The sequence below is a fragment of the Oncorhynchus mykiss genome, chromosome 4 (genome assembly GCF_057628025.1).
Source record: "Oncorhynchus mykiss isolate SJ-2025 chromosome 4, ASM5762802v1, whole genome shotgun sequence".
NCBI classification, from domain to species: Eukaryota; Metazoa; Chordata; class Actinopteri; order Salmoniformes; family Salmonidae; genus Oncorhynchus; species Oncorhynchus mykiss.
The window spans coordinates 49,929,285-49,951,841 of record NC_143025.1 but is presented as its reverse complement, the minus strand read 5'-3'; the positions used below and the strand labels follow the sequence as shown (position 1 = coordinate 49,951,841).

General features: G+C 41.1%; 2 long non-coding RNA genes across 2 annotated transcripts in view; one reads left to right on the top strand and one right to left on the bottom strand.

The window, feature by feature from the left end:
* LOC149984043 (uncharacterized) overlaps positions 1 to 22,557 on the bottom strand; it is a 189,509-nt gene that overhangs the window by 27,428 nt on the left and 139,524 nt on the right. The window lies entirely within an intron of this gene.
* Positions 1,091 to 20,840, top strand: LOC149984044 (uncharacterized). The gene is made up of 2 exons (XR_016495602.1): positions 1,091 to 4,827; positions 13,303 to 20,840. It is a non-coding gene; the product is annotated as an uncharacterized LOC149984044 (long non-coding RNA).

Below are 22,557 nucleotides of genomic sequence, written 5' to 3'. Positions count from 1 at the left end.
TGTGTTCAGGGTGATGAGCTGTGTTGCTTTTACGCCAAACATGACGTTTTGCATTGTTGCCAATTTTGGTTTCATCTGACCAGAGCACCTTCTTCCACATGTTTGGTGTGTCTCCCAGGTGGCTTGTGGCAAACTTTAAACAACACTTTTTATGGATATCTTTAAGAAATGGCTTTCTTCTTGCCACTCTTCCATAAAGGCCAGATTTGTGCAATATACGACTGATTGTTGTCCTATGGACAGAGTCTCCCACCTCAGCTGTAGATCTCTGCAGTTCATCCGGAGTGATAATGGGCCTCTTGGCTGCATCTCTGATCAGTCTTCTCCTTGTATGAGCTGAAAGTTTAGAGGGACGGCCAAGTCTTGGTAGATTTGCAGTGGTCTGATACTCCTTCCATTTCAATATTATCGCTTGCACAGTGCTCCTTGGGATGTTTAAAGCTTGGGAAATCTTTTTGTATCCAAATCCGGCTCTAAACTTCTTCACAACAGTATCTCGGACCTGCCTGGTGTGTTCCTTGTTCTTCATGATGCTCTCTGCGCTTTTAACGGACCTCTGAGACTATCACAGTGCAGGTGCATTCATACAGAGACTTGATTACACACAGGTGGATTGTATTTATCATCATTAGTCATTTAGGTCAACATTGGATCATTCAGAGATCCTCACTGAACTTCTGGAGAGAGTTTGCTGCACTGAAAGTAAAGGGGCTGAATAATTTTGCACGCCCAATTTTTCAGTTTTTGAATTGTTAAAAAAGTTTGAAATATCCAATAAATGTCGTTCCACTTCATGATTGTGTCCCACTTGTTGTTGATTCTTCACAAAAAAATATAGTTTTATATCTTTATGTTTGAAGCCGGAAATGTGGCAAAAGGTCGCAAAGTTCAAGGGGGCAGAATACTTTCGCAAGGCACTGTATATATATATATATATATATATATATATATATATATATATATATATATATATATGTATATGTATGTATATTGATGTCAAATGTATTAATTGCATAGTTCTTTATTAAAAATGGAGTACTACTAGCAGTACTACTTGTTTCTCCAAGAGTGAGGCAGAAATAGAGTTTTGCAAAAAAACATGATTATTTGTCTCTCTGAAATTAAACCAAGTGATAGATTTCAAACAGATACTGTATATGTCTGTCATGTCTGTCATTGAACAACCCCATGCCATGATTTATGAGCTCCTTAAACATTAAAAGCTAATTTACCAACATTTCAGAAAATTTATATATAGCTTTTCAGAAAATAAACTATTAATTTGTTGGTCTTTGCAAACAGCCCACGACTACTGAAAAGGTGGCGTTTAAGATGAAATATGGAATTATACACTTCAGACACACAGGGATAATGTTTAATGTGTCGTTATTCATTTGGGAGGAGTCAAACATTTAACAACAATTCTATAAAATCCTATAGATGATGTATCAAAGATTCCACAGACCTTGTATCTTGACAGTGAGAAACTAACAAGCCATTTGTTTTCTCTCCCGTCTGTCTGGTCTGTTCACACTCTAACAGTACGCTTGAAGGAAACACCTGTTGAGCCAAGGTGTACCAAGATCTGTTTTCAACTTTAAAATCGATTTATATCCCTGTTTTTACATATAATTCCACCCTAACCAACTGGCACTTCCTTACATCATAGGTGTTTCTCATACTAACCTTTTGACCTCACCTCATTACCTTGTATCAACAGTCAAGGACCGGCATAATCAGGAATTGTCAACGGATTGGTTTACCAAATCTGTGAAGAAAAGACTAGAGCTCCAATAGGCTGACAGGGCTCCATGACTGACAGTGCATGGAAAACCCGCCGGCAGCAAAAAGGTTCATGGGGGCCTCATTTGAGCCTTTAAACTAACTGCTCTTCTCTGCCAAGGAGGGTGCCGCTCTCGTGAGCGCTTGGCAGCAAGGTAAGTGAAAAGGGGGATACATTTTAGGAGCTCATTTACAGAACACTGACCTCTATCAAGTTTTACACCTCCCAGTTGAGAAGTAAATCTAGGAGGTGTCTTTCACCATGCTAATTTATGTGTCCCTGCTGGCAGCTTAAGCTCTTAAGCTTTATCGGAGGAGGAGAGATACAGATAATGGTTGTTGAAGTAGAGAGTTCAGCAGGTTGCTTTTTCATCAGTGGGCTAATTTAAACAGTGAAGTCGATCAACCAGGTCCTTGGCAGCCATTACACTCCTTTCTGCACTCCCTTCAACCCAAATATAACATTCTCCCGCACTGGTCTGAGATGTAGGAGAGGGTCATCACCAGAGAACTCTAGAAATAACAGATACCTCTAGCTTTAGTCCTGTCAGGGAGTCTCATGCCAGCTCTCCCAGGCTATGTCATCACAGTGTAAGTTTGAGTCTTTACCAAAGCTAGCAGGAATGGAGCGATGCATTTTACTGATTGGAGAGGAACAGAAGCACAGACCAATTAGGAATAACAAATATTTTGACATTCCTGTACAGTGTAAAAAAGCCAACTTTACCAATTGCATAATCAGCGTTATTCTCAACAAGCTCTGTCTCACTGCAAAATTAGACGTTCATCCACGTTCTCCAAATGTAATATTTCGAAGTTGCTCCAAATATTTAATTTCGAAGGGTTTTTGTTGCTCCTGCTGCTCTGTACTTTTCCATTTCTCCAAAACGTTAAGGGTTAGGATTAGGGACTATTTACGAATGGTTAAGGTTTGGGATGGGGTTTAAAAAAAAAAACATCCTCCACGACTGGGATCCAACACACAACCTTCTGTTCCAGAGTCGTGCGATTGTTCAAGAACACCCTAGCAAACCCAAGCATACTTGATGGAAATAGCACACACTGTTGCACCTAGTGTCTGTTTTTTATTTATCTAGGCAAGTTAGTTAAGAACAAATTCTTATTTACAATGAAAGCCTACCCAGCCAAACCATGACCCGAACGAAGCTGGGCCAATTGTGCGCCAACCTATGGGACTCCCAATTACGGACAGTTGTGATACTGCCGGGAATCAAACCAGGGTCTGTAGTGACACTTCTATCACTAAAATGCAGTGCCTTAGACTCGGGAGCCCAAATTTTAAGGCATTTCCTTATGTCCTAGGGACATGAATAGACGTCTGGAACGACCTGGCTGGTTATTCTGCAAGATGAGTGGACTTCAAAGGACAAGAATTTGAGCTAATGTGCTCAAGTTTGTTTACTCAACAAACTCTGCTTAATGTGAGAATAATTGAGTCACATTACAAATTCATGTATGCCTTTGGGAGAAAACAATGTAAAAAAGCCAATTTAACCAATTGCTTAATCAGCATTATTCTGTGAGTTTAGTAAAATCACAAATGTTTGTTTGCTCAAAACCACTCAATCACACCCATCATTATCATATTTCCCACCATGCTCTATTGCAGGTTGATTTTCTGAACTGTTTCTTTCAATACCTGTGTTTTTGCATGTACATTGTTTGGTTGATTAATCTTATGCTACACAAACATATATAATATACATGTTTCTAAACTAATCCAATCTGTTAGTAATTGGATTTAATGTACCCATTACTGAAATGGCTGTTTCACTGTATATGATTCAGGTAGTTCCTTACACCACACAGTCACTCTTAATGCAGAATGTAAGTGATTTAAAAATTCCAATTGTTGGATATTCTCACTGGCTGGAGAACAATAGGAATTACATACTGTTTTGCAGGGATTTCAAACCCTTGTGCTAAAGTGTAATTACAGTGGCTCTTATTTAAAAGTGTTGAGTTTATGCTGTAATTGTTTGTGGTAGATGGTGGCAGTTTGTGTCATTCTGGCAACAAAGACTGACACTTGAATAACGTGCAAGCTGTGCTGCAGTACACCACAACTTTTAAAGGAAGAACCACTGTAGGCCCTCAAAGAAAGGTCTTATGATATAATATATGTAACGTATTGTCATATAGAGTTTATTTTGAAACGTAAAATATTCAATTAGACACTCACTTGTTGAAGGTTACAAGACTGAAAGCTATTGAATACAACAACTCTCTGTAGCTAACAAATACAGTCAAGGGGGAAATTACGATTCACTCGAAAGTCAAGGCACACGGGAAATATGCAAATAAGATAGACAAAAATGTAAGTTTATTTGTATGTTCACTCAACCTAAAATTTGATTGAACATACAATTCAACTTGAGAATGTAGTATGTCGGTTCAGCTATATGCCCAAATGTTGAGCAAACTGACAATCCTATCGCAACAGGTTTCCTTAGGATTGTAGTTGAATCAAGATATATTTATTTTTAGTGTATATAGCTATATACACTGAAGAAAAATCTCTGTGTTGGTACCATTGTTTTATGAGCAGATTAGTTTTTTCAGAAATTTTCCATATGCACAAAAAGTAGATTTCTCTCAAATGTTGTGCACAAATTTGTTTACATCCCTGTTTGTGAGCATTTATACTTTTCCAAGATAATCCATCTCCCTGACAGATGTCGCATATCAAGAAGCTGAATAAACAGCATGATCATTACACAGGTGCACCTAATGCTGGGGACAATAAAAAGCCACTTTAAAATGTGCAGTTTTGTCACACAACACGATGCCACAGATATCTCAAGTTTTGATGGAGAGTGCAATTGGCATGCTGACTGCAAGAATGTCCACCAGAGCTGTTGCCAGAGAATTTAATGTTAATTTTTCTACCATAAGCTGCCTCAAAGTCATTTCAGAGAATGTGGCAGTACGTCCAACCACCTCACAACAGCAGACCACGTGTAACCACTCCAGCCCAGGACCTCCACATCCGGCTTCTCCACCTGCAGAATCATCTGAGGAGGGGTGAGGAGTATTTCTGTAATAAATCCCTTTGTGGAGAAAACCTTTTTCTGATTGGCTGTGGGTGGGCTCCCCAGTGGGTGGGCCTATGCCCTCCCAGGCTGCCCCTCTGACTGGTCATGTGAAATCCATAGATTATGCATTTATGAATTTATTTTAATTGACTGATTTTCCTTATGTGAACTGTAACTCAATAAAATATGTGACATCGTTGCATGTTGGGGTTTTATATTTTTGTTAAGTATACCAATAAATTGGTGTTACAATTTTTATAGGCAGGAAAAAACTTGGCCCTCGTACAATACTGTTATGCAATCCAAGTAGGTCTATTTCATGGGCTTGCTAATTAAGGCTCAAGTCTGCCTTAACAGTAAAACACTGGTGCTCATCTTATTTACTCCGATAGCAGTTGCCAGTACACAGGTTAGACAAATGTGTTTTGAGCCCCGGTCAACAGAACCAGAGCTTAGTTATTCCATTGCAACCATAGCATTTGGGTAAACATTTGAGCACATTAACTTAATAGCCCTAATGCTGGGGGCAGTGCATGCTTTCCCTGTTCAGAAAGGTAGTTTGCCAGACAATGTTTGTTCTGCCACAGGATCTTACACAGGAAGACGGGAGTGAGTGTGCATTTTTAACTAATACTGGCTCTTGGCCTCCCTGTTAATATAACACTTGCACTCCAGAGTTAGTCTTACTGTTCTCCTTGGGCACAGCTGGAATCACAAAACACACCAGCGAGTCTGGTCTTTAAGTCAGTGTGTGCAGAGTTCGGGCTACAAATCAACTGCTGTGAAAGCAACGATAGCAGTGTTTATACCTGGGGTTTACAATATCTGCCTACAAGTTTCCCTATATGCTTGTAGGGTTTTCTTACTGCCAATTTCTTAAGTGTGTCTAATTAATATGTTTATCGACTTGTGGGGTAGGGTATGCCATCTCACTCTTATGCCCATGGAAGATTACAGATCCAGAAAACCTTGAAGGTTCAGCCAACATGATCTCAGGGCAATCTGTAGGATCTGCTACATAAATATGTTCCCTCCATCACTCCATATGTTACGTTACTTTAGGTTACATAAAAAAAAGTTGTCATACAATATCATCCGAATTAGAGGACGTATAGTATCATATGACGTACTCGGTAGTACAATAGCATACAAATTGAATGACATACTACTGGGAGGATGTATGGTATTATACAGTGCATTCGGAAAATATTCTGGCCCTTTGACTTTGTTCGTTCCAGCCTTATTCTAAAAATGGATGAAATTGTTTCCCCCCCATCAATCGACATACAATATCCCATAATGAAAAAGCAAAAGCAAGCTTTCAGAAGATAAAACTAACAGAATAATTACATTTACATAACTATTCAGTACTTTGTTAAAGTACCTTTGGCAGCGATTACAGCTTTGAGTCTTCTTGGTTATGACGCTAGAAGCTTGGCACACCTGTATTTGGGGAGTTTCTCTTTCTTCTCTGTAGATCCTCTCAAGCTCTGTCAGATTGGATGGGGAGCGTCTCTACACAGCTATTTTCAGGTCTCTCCAGAGATGTTCAATCGGGTTCAAGTCCGGGCTCTGGCTGGGCCACTCAAGGACATTCAGAGACTCGCCCTGAAGCCACTCCTGCGTTGTCTTGGCTGTGTGCTTAGGGTCATTGTCCAGTTGGAAGGTGAACATTTGTCCCAGTCGGAGGTCCTGAGCGCTCTGGAGCAGGTTTTCATCAAGGATCTCTCTGAACTTTGCTCCATTCATCTTTCCCTTGATCCTGACTAGTCACCCAGTCCCTCCTGGTGAAAAACATACCGACAGCATGATGCTGCACCAACATGCTTCACCGTAGGGATGGTGCCAAGTTTCCTCCAGACGTGACACTTGGCATTCAGGCAAGAGTTCATTTTTGGTTTCATCAAACCATCAAATCTTGTTTCTCATGGTCTGAGAGTCCTTTAGGTGCCATTTGGCAAACTCCAAGTGGGCTGTCATGTGCCTTTTACTGAGGAGTGGTTTCCGTCTGGCTCTGCCATAAAGGCCTGATTGGTGGAGTGCTGCAGAGATGGTTGTCCTTCTGGAAGGTTCTCCCATTGCCACAGAGGAACTGGTTCTGGTTCTTGGTTCTTGGTCTGGTTCTTGGTCACCTCCCTGACCAAGGCCCATCTCCCCCGATTGCTCAGTTTGACCGGGCGGCCAACTCTACGAAGAGTCTTTGTGGTTCCAAACTTCTTTCATTTAAGAATGATGGAGGCCCCTGTGTTCTTGGGGATCTTCAATGCTGCAGAATGTTTTGGTACCCTTCACCAGATCTGTGCCTCAACACAATCCTGTCTCTGAGCTTTACGGGCAATCGAATTGACCACAGATGGACTCCAATCAAGTTGTAGAATCATCTCAAGGATGATCAATGGAAGCAGGATGCACCTGAGCTCAATTTAGAGTCTCACAGCAAAGGGTCTGAATACTTATGTCAATAAGGTTTTTCTGTTTTTTATTTGTAATACATTACCAAAATATTTTAAAAACCTGTTTTCGCTTTGTCATTATGGGGTATTGTGTGTAGATTGATGGGGATTTTTTAAAATATTTAATACATTTTATAATAAGGCTGTCACGTAACAACATGTGGAAAAAGTCAAGGGGTCTAAATACTTTAATACGTCTTTCTCTGAGTTCCAGGTTGCTTGTTGCATCGTTATAAAAGAGAATTACAGGGAGAATTTGTGGCTAGGAGACTTAACAACAAAGGTTAGTATAATTTACATAAATGTTTAGGTTAGTTGGATAGAGGTCTGAATAAGGGTTAGGGGAAGGGTTAGTTAAAATGCCACAGTTGTCAACGACTTGAACGCACAACCTATGGGTTGCAAGATGCTCGCGGTATCCACCCACCAACCTCCCTAAGCAACTTCCCTACTTTTGTTTTTGTCTATAGGAGTGAGACCATTAGTACATGTCATGTCTTGGAGGCTATAAGAAATACATATAGGTTGTTTTTTATGGTTCTGAAGCTAGGCTGGTTCAGCATATTGTCTTGTGTGGCTTTGTATTGCTCTGCAATGAAGGATTTGGAAATACAGCGGTAGAATTTTGGAATTGTATTCTGATACATCCAGTGGGACAATCTATTTGTTGGCTGACTAGCTTGACTTGTTTGATAACATATACCTTCCCCTGACACCTTCCCTGAAATCTACTTCAGCACTTTTTGTGCTGAATGCAAAATTCATCAGAAGACCTATTTACAGTAAGTCCACTGCATAGTTCAATAGCCTCAACATGGCAATACAATGACTTTGTGACTTTAGAGCCCTTTTCCCCAACTCGTAGCCAGTGGGCCGAATTTGGCCTGCAGGTAATTTTATTTGGCCCTCAGTTTTTCAGAGCAAAAACAAATTTGTTAGACATCAGATAGTAAAAACAGCAGCAAATCAGCTCTGAGTTATTTTAATTTTGAACGTCTGTTCCAAAGTATTCCCAAGCATAATAGAGAGATATATGTGATCGTATACAAATGTAGGAAAGGTTTGAAATTATTGTTTTAGTCAAATGTTATATCTGTTTGGACTTCTTGTGGTCAATTTATTCATAATTATGTTCCGGCCCCTTGATCACCCGCTAACGAAAAAATTGCACCCTGGCTGAATCTAGTTGCCACAAGCTCCCAGCAGGCTAATGTGTAATCTATCAAGTATGGCCACTGCTTTGTCTCTTCCAGAAGTCCACGTCTCAACTTGGACACACAGATCATGTAATCTTGTAATTCTCAGATACAATAACTGACAAGTATTTGTTCATAAGTAATCCTTCCATAGGACCAAATAAGAGGCTGTATGTATTGGGTCGTAATTCAATATTTGCATCGGGATAAGGTTAAGTACAATGTATATTTCAAACAAACTGCAAAAACAGGGGACCTTGGAGACTACTATTATACTGGAACCTCCTATAAGCTACAATAAGCCTCTCGATGCAGTTAAGCATGGGACATCATGTCTGGGTTACGTGTGCTCCCTCCCTATCTCACAAAGGCATCCCTAAATTGTCAATAAGCCACAGAGGGATATCAGAGGGTCCTGGACTCTGAGGGAGTGTGTGTGGTTTCGGAGCACTCAGCAAAGGGATATATATGAAGGGGGAGGATCCCGGGCTTGTACGTATAGGCTAGACCTAATGACTTCCCCCTGTGAGTATATCAGTGAGGCAGTGTGTCAGAAGGAGTGGGTGAGGAGATGGATATGGGTTTCTTTAACATGTTACAGTCCATCAAACTCTGTCTGTTTAAGCTAGAGATATCTATGTTGCATGTGCTGTGGAATCTGCCGGAGCTACAGTACAGTGGAGTTTGTCTGACCAGGTGACATCATGAAAATTGGTTACAAAAAAATGAATGGATGAAGTTTTGTGGAAAAACTATGAAATAACACATCATGTAGTAACCCAAAATATATTTTATATTTGAGATTCTTCAAATAGCCAGTGTTTGCCTTGATAACAGCTTTGCACAATCTTGGCATTCTCTCAACCAGCTTCATCTGGAATGCTTTTCCAACAGTCTTGAAGGAGTTCCTACATATGCTGAGCACTTGTTGGCTGCTTTTCCTTCACTCTGCGGTCCGACCTATCCCAAGCCATATCAATTTAGTTGAGGTCGGGGAATTGTGGATGCCGTGTCATCTGATGCAACACTCCATCACTCACTTTCTTGGTAAAATAGCCCTTACCCAGCCTGGAGGTGTGTTGGGTCATTGTCCTGTTGAATAACAAATGATAGTCCCATTAAGCACGAACCAGATGGGATGGCGTATCGCTAAAGAATGTAGCCATGCTGGTTAAGTGTGCCTTGAATTCTAAATAAATCACACACAGTGTCACCAGCAAAGCAACCCCACACCGTCACAACTCCTCCTTCATGGTTTTCAGTGGGAAAAACAAATGCAGAGATCATCCGTTCACCCACATCCTGTCTCACATGGCGGTTGGAACAAAAAATCTCAAATTTGGACTCCAGACCAAAGGACAAATTTCTACTGGTCTAACGTTCATTGCTCATGTTTCTTGTCCCAAGCAAGTCTCTTCTTCTAATTTGTGTCCTTTAGTAGTGGTTTCTTTGCAACAATTTGACCCTAAAGGCCTGATTCACACAGTCTCCTCTGAACAGTTGATGTTGAGATGTGTCTGTTACTTGAACTCTGAAGCATTTATTTGGGCTACAATTTCTGAGGCTGGTAACTCTAATGAACTTATGCTCTGCAGCAGAAGTAACTCTGGGTCTTCTATTTCTGTAGCTGTCCTCATGAGAGCCAGTTTCATCAAAGCGCTTGATGGTTTTTCTGACTGCACATTCTTTACATTTCTTGAAAAAGTTATCTACATTTTCCGTATTGACCGACCTTCATGTCTTAAAGTAATGATTGACCGTTGTTTCTCTTTGCTTATTAAAGCTGTTCTTGTCATAATATGGACTTTGTCTTTCACCAAAATAGGGCAATCTTCTGTATACCCCCATCCCACCCCCACCTTGTCACAACACAACTGATTGGCTCAAACGCATTAAGAAGGAAAGAAATTCCACAAATTTTAAGAAGGCACACCTGTTATTTGAAATGTGTTCCAGGTGACTACCTCATGAAGATGATTTAGAGAATGCCAAGAGTGAATCTCAAATTTAAAATACATTTTGATTTGTTTAACACTTTTTATGTTACGACATGATTCCATATGTGTTATTTAATAGTTTTGATGTCTTCACTATTATTCTACAAAATAGAAAAAATAAAGAAAAACCCTTCAATGAGTAGGTTTTTAAAACTTTTGACCGGTAGTGTAAAAAAAATCCTGACCATTCGTATAAAGTGCCGTGAAAAGGTATTTGCCCACTCAAATTTTCTCTACATTTGCATATATTTTATACGGAATGTTATCAGATAAAGGGAACCTGAGTGAACAAATAACACAACAATTACATACTTATTTCATGAACAAAGTTAGGCAACACCCAATGACTCTTTGTGAAAAAATACACTCAATAACTGGTTGTGCCACTTTGAGCTGCAATGACTCCAACCAAACACTTCCTGTAGTGTTGATCAGTCTCTCACATCGCTGTGGAGGAATTTTGGCCCACTCTTCCATGCAGAACTGTTTTAACTTAGCGACATTTGTGGGTTTTCAAGCATGAACTACTCGTTTCAAGTCTTGCCACAACAGTGTAAATAGTACTACTGGGTGATTTAAAAAGTCATAGTCAATTGATCAATAATATAATACTAGTCGTATCAAAAGTTTTTATCTTTAATTTAGAATATGTAGACACTCTGAGAATATAATGGTGAAAAAAAAGATCACAGCACAGTTCTAAAATATACGGCAAATGGAAATGGATGGTGTTCAGAGATCAATGGGAGGGGTTGAGTGGAGATGAAGGGTTGGACTAAAAATAACAGCTGTGCTTCAGCTGTGCTTCAGCTCAAAGATGGATGGCCTTACATTCTCCTGTAGAATTCTCTGATACAGAGCAGAAGTAAAGCATCACCAAACCATCACACTACCACCACGTTTGACCATTTGTATAAGGTTCTTATGTGACAGGTTAAAGGGAAAATTCATAGCATGTTATGCATTAAAAAGTATTAGTAAGTTCATATTATGTGAGGATCTTAAAACATATAAGGTTAAAAAGATCATGCATTCAGTATTAGTTGATAGAGATCCGGGAGCGTAATCATCGCCTGACACTAATTAGCATAACGCAACGGACGTAAATATCCCTAGAAAATATTCCTATTCATGAAAACCACAAATGAAATATATTGAGACACAGCTTAGCCTTTTGTTAATCACCCTGTCATCTCAGATTTTCAAAATATGCTTTAGAGCCAAAGCTATACAAGCATTTGTGTAAGTTTATATAGCCTATAGCCTAGCATAGCATTATGCCTTGCTAGCAGCAGGCAACCTTGTCACAAATCAGAAAAGCAATCAAATGAAATAGTTTACCTTTGATGAACTTTGGATGTTTTCACTCAGGAGAGACTCCCAGGTAGATAGCCAAAGTTAATTTTTTCCCAAAATATTATTTTTGTAGGCGAAATAGTTCTGTTTGTTCTTCACTTTTGGCTGAGAAATCGACCGGAAATTGCAGTCACGAAAACGGCAAAATATATTCCAAATTAGCTCCATAATATCGACAGAAACATGGCAAACGTTGTTTAGAATCAATCCTCAAGGTGTTTTTCTAATATCTATTCGATAATATATCTGTCGGGACAATTCGTTTTTCAGTAGGACCGATTGGAGTAATGGCTACCTCTGTATTTTACGCGAGAATCTCTCTCGGAGCCACCATGTGACCACTTACGCAATGCGGCTATTCTTCAAAAGAAATGCGTAAAACACCTTTGGGAGTATGTAGAAAGCGTAAGCTCATTGATGACACATTCACAGCTGAATAGGGACTCATTGGAACGCAGCGCTTTCAAAACCTGGGGCACTTCCGGATTGGATTTTTCTCAGGCTTTCGCCTGCAACATCAGTTCTGTTATACTCACAGACAATATCTTTACAGTTTTGGAAACGTTAGAGTGTTTTCTATCCAAAGCTGTCAATGATATGCATATTCTAGCATCTTGTCCTGACAAAATATCCTGTTTAAAACAGGAATGTTTTTTTTTCCAAATCTGAAAATACTGCCCCTAGAGTCGCAACAGATTAAAATCCGTCAAGCGTACAAAGGGTATGAATTGTGAGAGGAATGTGTAAACGTTATATTGATTACTTTATTTTGTGGTGCCTAATGGAAGGGTAAAAGTGTTAACCTGTGATCAACTAAATGCTCTTAATCTATGAGCCTGAGATCGATTGCTCTGGTCTCCACCCATGTTCCTGGGGAAATCGCGGTCTTTTCTCATTGCACTAAAAGTTATTATTGAGGAAATGATACCGTATCACTCTCGTGATTATTTCTCCCCTTTTCCAGGTATGTTATTGATGATAAAAAAAGGGTAATTTGAATGTAATAACTCGCTAACATGTCAAGAGTGTTTAAGGTGTGTTTTAGTAACATCTTGAGGAAGTTAGAATTAAGTTTGCAGAGAGTAATATGAGCCCTGCTCAGTTGTAGCGAAGAATAGCTTCGTACTGAGAGTAGCTGACATTTTATGTCGATTGTGAATGAACATGTGTGTTGTTAATAAGATATTTTCCTGTGTTATTTGTATAATGGTTTTTCAAACACTTTATTGCCTGTTGATAAATTGAGTTATGGTTTACTGAGTTAAAGCTTTGTTAGTATCTGTTTCAGTGAATTACAGTGTATACTGTTGTGACTTGAATAAGCCTTGTACCCTAAACTATCTATTTCCTGTAGAATTGTTGTTCTGTAAAATGTGTTACTTTTGTAAAATTATTGCACTGAAAGTTATTATTGAGGAAATGATACCATATCACTCTCGTCATTATTTCTCCCCTTTTTCAGGGGCGTATCCATTTTGGAGGCTCTGCTGAAATTGCTGCTCAGATGTTCAGTTTCCACATCCTGGTCGCTGAATTCCGAGCCAGATAAATCCCCACATAACAACTCAGGCTGGCTGCAGTGAGGAAAGTGTTGCTGTTCGAGGGGAGCTGGAAGTTAGTGGTTAAGTATGTGTCAACTGAGGCCATTGATCGACCATCAGAGACAGTAAGGACCATCTAATTCAGAGTCAACTCCTGCACGGTAAAAGTTCCTTCTGTTCTGTCAACATGACAACCGCCTTGGAAGAACTACAGGAAGTGGAAGTAGGAGAATTGCACACCCTGACTAAAGACAAGTTACTAGAGATATGTGATTTCCTTGACATATCAGGTGAACAGAGAAGACATTTTCAAGACAAATCCCAAAAATCATTGATGACTCACATTATGATGTTCCTTGAAAGAGAGGAAGTTGCAGAGTTAGAAGATGGCGGCATGTCGGAATTGTTGCTACTTAAAGACGAAATTACAGAGATGATCAGTGGCATAGATGAAAAACAGGGCAAACTGACTGTGATATTGAAACAGCCGGAACACATCACAGAATAAAGGAACTGAGAACACTAACCCCACAACAAGGGGTGGGAACTGAGCAGATTACTTCAGCCAAAGCCAGTGATTCTCAACCCCATGCCAATTTTCAGGGGAGCTTGCCGCTCTCACCCAATGCACAGCCCAGCTCATACTGGCGCAAAGAGTTTAACATTTCTGGTCAGATAGGTGAACCGGGTCAGAAAGAAAAACAGATTTTTTCCAGCCTTACCCATCAGATCGAGAATGGACTTAGCAGAGGCTATCCTGAGGTAGAAATAGGAGACGCAGTAGTCAGGGCTATTTCTCCAGGCTCACAGCTACGCAGCTACTTGGAAGGTAAACCCCAGCTAACTCTTCCCACACTTAGATGTATCCTGCGTTCCCACTTCCAAGAGAAGAGCACAACAGAGCTACAAACAGCTAGCTTCAGAATCACAGCATAGCAAGGAGACCCTCAAAGCTTCCTGATGCGCATCTTAGATTTGAGGCAGAAAGTACTGTTTGCATCCCAGGAGTCAGAATCAGGCCTTAAGTTTGACCATGCTCTAGTCCAGAGCATGTCTTTACACACAGTCCTTACAGGTCTCCAGAGTGACAGTATCAGGATAGACGTGCAGCCTCTCCTGCTAGATAGCGAAACATCAGATGAGGTTTTGCTAGAGAAGCTTAACATTACTTGTGCTAATGAGATAGAAAGACGAAACAAAAAGTGGTTTAATGCCCCACAGCCTGCTACAACTGCAAGTGTAGTCCAGTTAGGAGATGCCATCCACAAAGTGTCCTGTGAAGGAAGCCAAAGCTAAGATACCCGCAGACCTGTTAACAGAGTTAGCTGAACTTAAGACAGGTGTAGCTTCTCTAAAAGGTCTCAGTGCAGAGATTGCTCAGATTAAGGAGACATTACAGCAGCCTATGTTTCAGTCACCGCATTGTGCCTATGCCCCACCCCCAGTTAGGAGGCCAGATAGGGACCCCCAGCCACCTGTTTTCCAGCAGCAGTATTACAGCAACTACAGTCGGTTCCAAAGCACCTGACCCTGCGCAGCATCGATATGCACCTAACCTGTATACCAACCGCTCTGCTCAAGCTCCAAGGAGTTGTTTTGTCTGCCAGCAGGCCAGAACAGATGCACGCTGCACACACTGCTACCGATGTGGGAGTGGAGAACATTTTCAAGCTGGATGTAAAATCCGGGGAGTCAGACCATCAAGGGAGGCCCCTTTAAACGGAAACGGGTTACCGCTGAGGGACGAGTGTTAATCGTAGCTACCAAAAAGTCCCCGAAATGTACAAATTGTGCCAGAGAAGATTTATTTGAGAACCTGAAACAATGTTCATCATGTAAAGAGACACTGTACTGTTACAAAGTATGTCAAAACCAACATTGGACTAAACATAAGGAAAAATGCACTCACCTGAACATTGACTCTACCAGTGAAAGGTTTTCCTGCACAGAGGAAAATGCCCACTCCTTACCATCCCTAGCTCAAGGTTGCCACCCCCATAAGGTCACCTCGCTAGTCGGCAGACAGTGCCTTATTGAGTGTCACCTAAATCGCCACCACCTCAAAGCTCTATGGGACACAGGCTCTCAGGTATCGGTCATTGATGGAAAGAGGATTCTCTCCCAAACGCAAGGCTCAGAGATGTTTCAGAAATCCTGGACTCATCTGATGATCTAAGGTTGACTGCAGAAAATGGGACTGAAATGCCGTACCTGGGATGGATTGAAACAACTTTTCGGGTAGCTTCCGAAACTGACCAATCAAAGGAACTGATCATCCCAGTGCTGGTAATGAAAAGCTGTCACCTATCTCATTCCATCATAGGTTTCAATGTTATCGAGCACATCCTGACAATGACCGAAAAGACTAAACGATACAGTACAGTAAAAACAGCTTTCCCAAGCCTCAAAAGAAACAAGGTGAGAGCTTTTATACAGGCTGTTAGCGCAGAACAGACAGATGAATACGCAGTGAAAACCAAGAAAGAGAAGGTTGCTGTACCAAAACACAGTAGCATTCAGATTTTGTGCCGTGTAGCTTCCCAGCCTTTCAAAGAGGACATGACAATGCTTTTCCAGCCAGACCTGAACCTGCAGTGGCCAGACGACCTTGAGTTCTTTGACACACTAGTCAGAGTCAGGAAAGGTGTTTTTCCAGTTATCATGCTTGATGTCTCTAACCCCACTGACCACGACATTGCCCTGCTAGGACGCACAATAATCGGTACAGTACAAACCATTATGACTGCCCAAGCCTTTGAAAAAACAGTGAATCACACCAGCGTTCAAACCCCATATACTGCTACTGAACAGTGGGATCCACCAGTAGGTTTAACTCACCTAACCGAAGAGCAGAGAGAGGTTGTTAGGCAGATGCTTAGAAAAGAGTGTCACTCCTCCAGATCAGACAATGACATTGGCTGCATTGAATGATTGAAAATGACTATTTCTCTAAAGGACTCCAGTAAAGCACACATACACGTCAGTGCCCAGGCCACTGTATCAGGAGATGAAAGGTTACCTTTATGACCTCATAGTCCAGGGCTGGGTTAGGAAGTCAAACTCTTCATATTCTTCACCCGTCGTGTGCGTTCGTAAGAAGGATGGGACCCTCCGGTTGTGCATAGATTACAGAGACCTGAACAGAAAGACACATCTCGACCGCCAGCCTATCCCTCGGGTCCAAGAGATCATGGACAGTTTAGGTGGTAATTCCTGGTTCTCCCTCTTAGATCAGGGAAAAGCGTATCACCAGGGGTTCATCTCTGAAAAAAGCAGACCACTTACAGCATTTGTGACCCCATGGGGACTCTATGAGTGGATACGCATGCCATTCGAACTCATGAACGCTCCTGCAGCTTTTCAGCGGTGTATGGAGGAGTGTTTGGAAGGGCTCCGGGATAACATCTGCATTCCTTATCTGGACGACACGCTTGTTTTCAGTAAAACTTTTGACAGCCATGTGAATGATGTGCGAAAGGTTTTGCAGCGTCTCAGAGAGTATGGCATTAAACTCAAACCAAGTATGAGTGTGATCTCTTTAAACCCCAGGTCTGTTATTTGGGGAGAATAGTGTCTGCAGAGGGCAGCCGAGTTGACCCAGGCGATTTTGAAGCAGTAAGAGCATTGAAAGAATTCAGACCAGAGACTGTGGAACCAGTTCAGAAAAATGCTTGGTTTACTCACTTACTACAGACAGTACATCACATACTTTTCTAGGAGGGCCAGCTGCCTGTATGACCTCCTGGAAGCAGATTCAGAGAAATGACCTGGCCACCCACGGAAAACAAAAACAAAGAAAGTAAGTAATGTGGTTCCCTCAAACAAACCAATCATGTGGACTGACCAGCATCAACAGGCACTTGAACAGCTGATTGAGTGTTTGCTTCACCCACCAGTTTTTGGTTTCCCTGATTTCACTCAGCCATTTGTTGTACACAGTTCTTTATCAAAAGCAAGATGGGAAGCTTAGGGTCATTGCTTATGGCTCTCAAACCTTAACAGCAGCTGAGAAGAACTATCACTTCCCCCTCGAGCAAGCTAGAATTTCTAGCTCTAAAACGGGCAATCACCGATAAGTTCCATGATTATTTGTACTATGCTCCGACCTTCACTGTATAAAGCGATAACAACCCGCTCAGCTACATTCTGTCTACTGCAAAACTGAATACAACCACTTCCAGGTGGGTTGCAGACTTGGCTGATTTCCACTTTGCAATACAAGTACAGGCCAGGCAGAGAGAACGGTGATGCAGATGCTTTGTGAAGGATGCCCCTGAATGTATAGTCACTGATGAGAGAATGTTCTGAGGAGCTTCCACCAGACACCATTGCCGCCACGATACAAGCAGTTGAGGTACAGGAAGAGGCTGTTGTACCTTGGTCACTTTCAGCTGCATCTATGTCAGTATCAGCTGAAGGTGAGACAACCACTGCAACAACCAGCTCGATCCCAAAAGATGGGATAAGAGAAGCACAAGAATCTGATCCGGTCATCCGTCCTGTGCTCAATTTCAAACTGTCTGGTTGACAATAGACAATGATGGCATTCTGTACAGAATCACTACAGTCTGCAAGCAGTTAGTTCTACCAGAGCAGTACAAGGGTAAAGTGATGGAAGAGTTGCACAATAACATGGGACACCAAGGTACTGACCGCACTGTATCTAGTACGTGACCACTTCTTCTGGCCATATATTCAATCTTACATCGAGCACTATGTGACTAAAACTTCTAGCTGTGTCAAGCAGAAAAAGCCAGCCCATGAAAAAAGAGCTCCTCTGACAAACATTGTGACAACACAGCCATTTGAACTGGTATGTATAGACTCCCTTCATCTCGACAGATGCAAAGGGGATATGAGTACATCCTCGTGACTGTTGATCATTTTACACGTTTCACTCAAGCCTACGCCACCACATCAATGTCAGGTAAAACTGTTGCAAATCTCATCTTCAATGACTTTGCCCTGAAGTTTGGGTTCCCGTCCCGCATCCACCATGACCAAGGGGGAGAATTTAAAAATCAGTTGTTCCATCAGTTAAAGAAACTCAGTGGCATGGCGGGGTCCAGAACAACACCCTACCACCCGTTGGGAAACGGTCAAGTGGAACGCATTAACAGAACACTGTTGCCACTGTGTGGCAACGTTAAATGTTAAAGACACTAACTGAGACACAAAAGTCAAATTGGAAGGAGTCTCTGAACAAATTGGTTTATGCCTATAACTGCACCCATTGTGTAGTGACTGGCTATTCACCATTTTATCTTCTGTTTGGGAGATCACCCAGGCTTCCAGTTGATATACTCTTTGGATTGTGCACAGCGGGGTTCCAGTAACCAGCGAGACTAGGGATGTAAGAAGCATAGCCATTGCAAATGAAAATGCTCAGAAAGCCGCTGAAAGAAGTAAGAAGTACTATGACACTAAAGTTAGGAGTTCAGTGCTACAGCCTGGCGAGCGAGTTCTGATTAAAAACCTGACACCAAGAGGAGGAACAGGCAAACTCTGTAACTATTGGAAGAAACAATTCACACAGTAGTGAGACAAACGGGTTCAGACCTGCCGATTTATGAATTGAGACCAGAAAAGGGTAGGGGACGGTCCAGGGTCCTTCATAGACACCTGCTCATGTCCTGTGACCACTTAACTTTTGAGACACAACCGGAAATTACCAAAGACGACAAAAGTCAGAAAAAAGGAGACATCAGCCTGCGTCACAGCCTCTAGATTCTGATGAAGACAGCGGGGATGAATATGACCTTCATCATGAGCCGCTACAGGTTCCCACATCTCCTACAGTACCTGAGGAGAGGAATGCGGAACCAGCGAGAGTGGGAACACAGGCCCCCACCAGTGAAACAGACAGTTGCGGTGCCAGTCCCTGATACGCCACCAGCACAGCCTCTAGTTGAAAAGCGGCTGGAGGAGACAACAACAGTTAAAGACCTGCCTGCTGTGGAAATGAACTTGTCTGCTGAAAATTTGCCTGACGATCGTCCACCAAGTGCCTTTCCTTCATTAGCTGATGCTGCTGAACCTGAGGAACCAGCCTACCAGCTGCCACGAAGAGAGAGACACCCTCCAAGACGTATCACCTATGATCAGCTTGGTATCCCTTCCTGCTACAGTATCCCCACAGCCACAGTTGTTCCCTGTCTACTTTGCACCACTGATTCCATGGCTGCCATCACTACAGCAATGTTACTTTCAGCCACCTTACATGTATGGGCTTCAGCAAACATGAGGCTACAGAGTTGACATGTTTGACCATGGAATACTGACTGATTTCACAGACTGTCACAAGAGACAATTTGCAGACTATGCGTATAGATCATTAAAATTGATGGACTTTTGATCAATGGTATGAGAAAATAATGCTTATGTTATACAGCTGGTCAACAGATATGGACTGTGAATATAACTCGTTAGTTGTATTTGAACTGTGACCCTTGACCTCTGCTCAAGTACTACCTTACAAAAGAGGATTTTCTAGGTCCAGTGCATACAGACTGTTGAAGAAGACAATGTTGGGACAACATTTATTTTGTCGGGGAGAGTGTGACAGGTTAAAGGAAATATTCATAGCCATTAAAAAGTATTAGTAAATTCATAGTATGTGAGGATCTTAAAACATCTAAGGTTAAAAAGATCATGCATTCAGTATTAGTTGATAGAGATTGATAAAATTCATATAATTGTGTTAAAGTTAAAAATCCATCAAGCGTACAAAGGGTACGAATTGTGAGAGGAATGTATAACTGTTATATTGATTACTTTATTTTGTGGTGCCTAATGGAAGGGTAAAAGTGTTAATATGTGATCTACTAAATGCTCTTAATCTATGAGCCTGAGATCGATTGCTCTGGTCTCCACCCATGTTCCCAGGGAAGTTGCTGTCTTTTCTCATTGCACTAAAAGTTATTAGTGAGGAAATTATACCGTATTACTCTCGTGATTATTTCTCCCCTTTTTCAGGTATGTTATTGATGATAAAAAAAGGGTAATTTGAATGTAATAACTCGCTAACATGTCAAGAGAGTTTATTTAAGGTGTGTCTTAGTAACATCTTGAGGAAGTTAGAATTAAGTTTGCAGAGAGTAATATGAGCTCTGCTCGGTTGTAGCGAAGAATAGCTTCACACTGAGAGTAGCTGACATTTTATGTCGATTGTGAATGAACATGTGTGTTGTTAATAAGATATTTTGCTGTTTTATTTGCATAATGGTTTTTCAAACACTTTATTGCCTGTTGATAAATTGAGTTATGGTTTACTGAGTTAAAGCTTTGTGCTTGACCGTTATTTTGAAATTAGTATCTGTTTCAGTGAATTACAGTGTATACTGTTGTGACTTGAATAAGCCTTGTACCCTAAAGTATCTATTTCCTGTAGATCTGTTGTTCTGTAAAATGTGTTACTTTTGTAAAATGATTGCACTAAAAGTTATTATTGAGGAAATGATACCGTATCACTCACGTGATTATTTCTCCCCTTTTTCAGGGGCACAACACTTACAGTGGAATGCAGTGTTTGGTTGTTGCCAGGTATAATGGGACAAATGTCGTGGTTTAGGTCACAATGGTTTAGGTTACAATGCATATAACTGATGTTCTTATGTACATCAGAAACCATACAGAACCGCATGCTACCCAGAATGCAGCTGCCATATACAGTGCCTTGCGAAAGTATTCGGCCCCCTTGAACTTTGCGACCTTTTGCCACATTTCAGGCTTCAAACATAAAGATATAAAACTGTATTTTTTAGAAACCATTCTGGAAGAAAACCTGATGGAGTCTGCAAAAGACCTGAGACTGGGACGGAGATTTGTCTTCCAACAAGACAATGATCCAAAACATAAAGCAAAATCTACAATGGAATGGTTCAAAAATAAACATATCCAGGTGTTAGAATGGCCAAGTCAAAGTCCAGACCTGAATCCAATCGAGAATCTGTGGAAAGAACTGAAAACTGCTGTTCACAAATGCTCTTCATCCAACCTCACTGAGCTCGAGCTGTTTTGCAAGGAGGAATGGGAAAAAAATTCAGTCTCTCGATGTGCAAAACTGATAGAGACATACCCCAAGCGACTTACAGCTGTAATCGCAGCAAAAGGTGGCGCTACAAAGTATTAACTTAAGGGGGCTGAATAATTTTGCACGCCCAATTTTTCAGTTTTTGATTTGTTAAAAAAGTTTGAAATATCCAATAAATGTCGTTCCACTTCATGATTGTGTCCCACTTGTTGTTGATTCTTCACAAAAAAATACAGTTTTATATCTTTATGTTTGAAGCCTGAAATGTGGCAAAAGGTCGCAAAGTTCAAGGGGGCCGAATACTTTCGCAAGGCACTGTAGGTAGTTAAGATTCTACTTGCAAAAACGGCAATGAAAAGATCCATGCTGGATCAAAGTTCTAAGCTCAGTTATTTAGCTAATATCCAAAATTCTCAGGTAAGTCAAAGAACACTAACAAACTGTGGGATGAAGACTCAAACCTTGGACTCAAAGTTACCGCAGTATCAAATAGCAGGTGTAGCGAGGCCGTGTAAATGAAATCATTAGTGCCACACTCACAGATCAGAATTGGATGAGAAGCCCGGGGCCGTCTGTTTTCTCGCGGCTGTCACACTCGAGATGGCTCTTATTATTTAATTAAGGAAACAACCACTCCCTAATGGTCCTCCCGAGGATGAGCAGCATGCAGTTAAAACCGCCGTGTCCAATCGGCAACTCAATCATTTATTCAAGTAGTTTTGCAACTTTGCCTTCACTTACTGTGCAGTTCATTGCCTCCGATTAAGTGAAATGTATTGCGAAACGCAGATTTGCTGTTTGTTACGAATTTACACAGGATTATGCAAGGCCTAAAATGAGTATCTTTGTACATTTTTTTTGTTGTTGTTATTTTTGTCTTTTTTCAGAAGTTTGAGAGTATTGAAGCACTACAGCTGTTATGACCAATTTGTGTTGATTTATGTTGTGCTTATACTGTAGAAAAGAAACGTATAAATTATGAATATGAGTTGATGTAAATCATTGACCACATTCTATTGCCATAGGGTTAACCAGCCAGGTCACACGTGAGTATGACCTGGCTGGTTAAGTATTAGATGTCCATCCATGTCTGAGGACATCGGAAGATGACATGGAAAACATTTTACTAGGGTGTTTATGGATG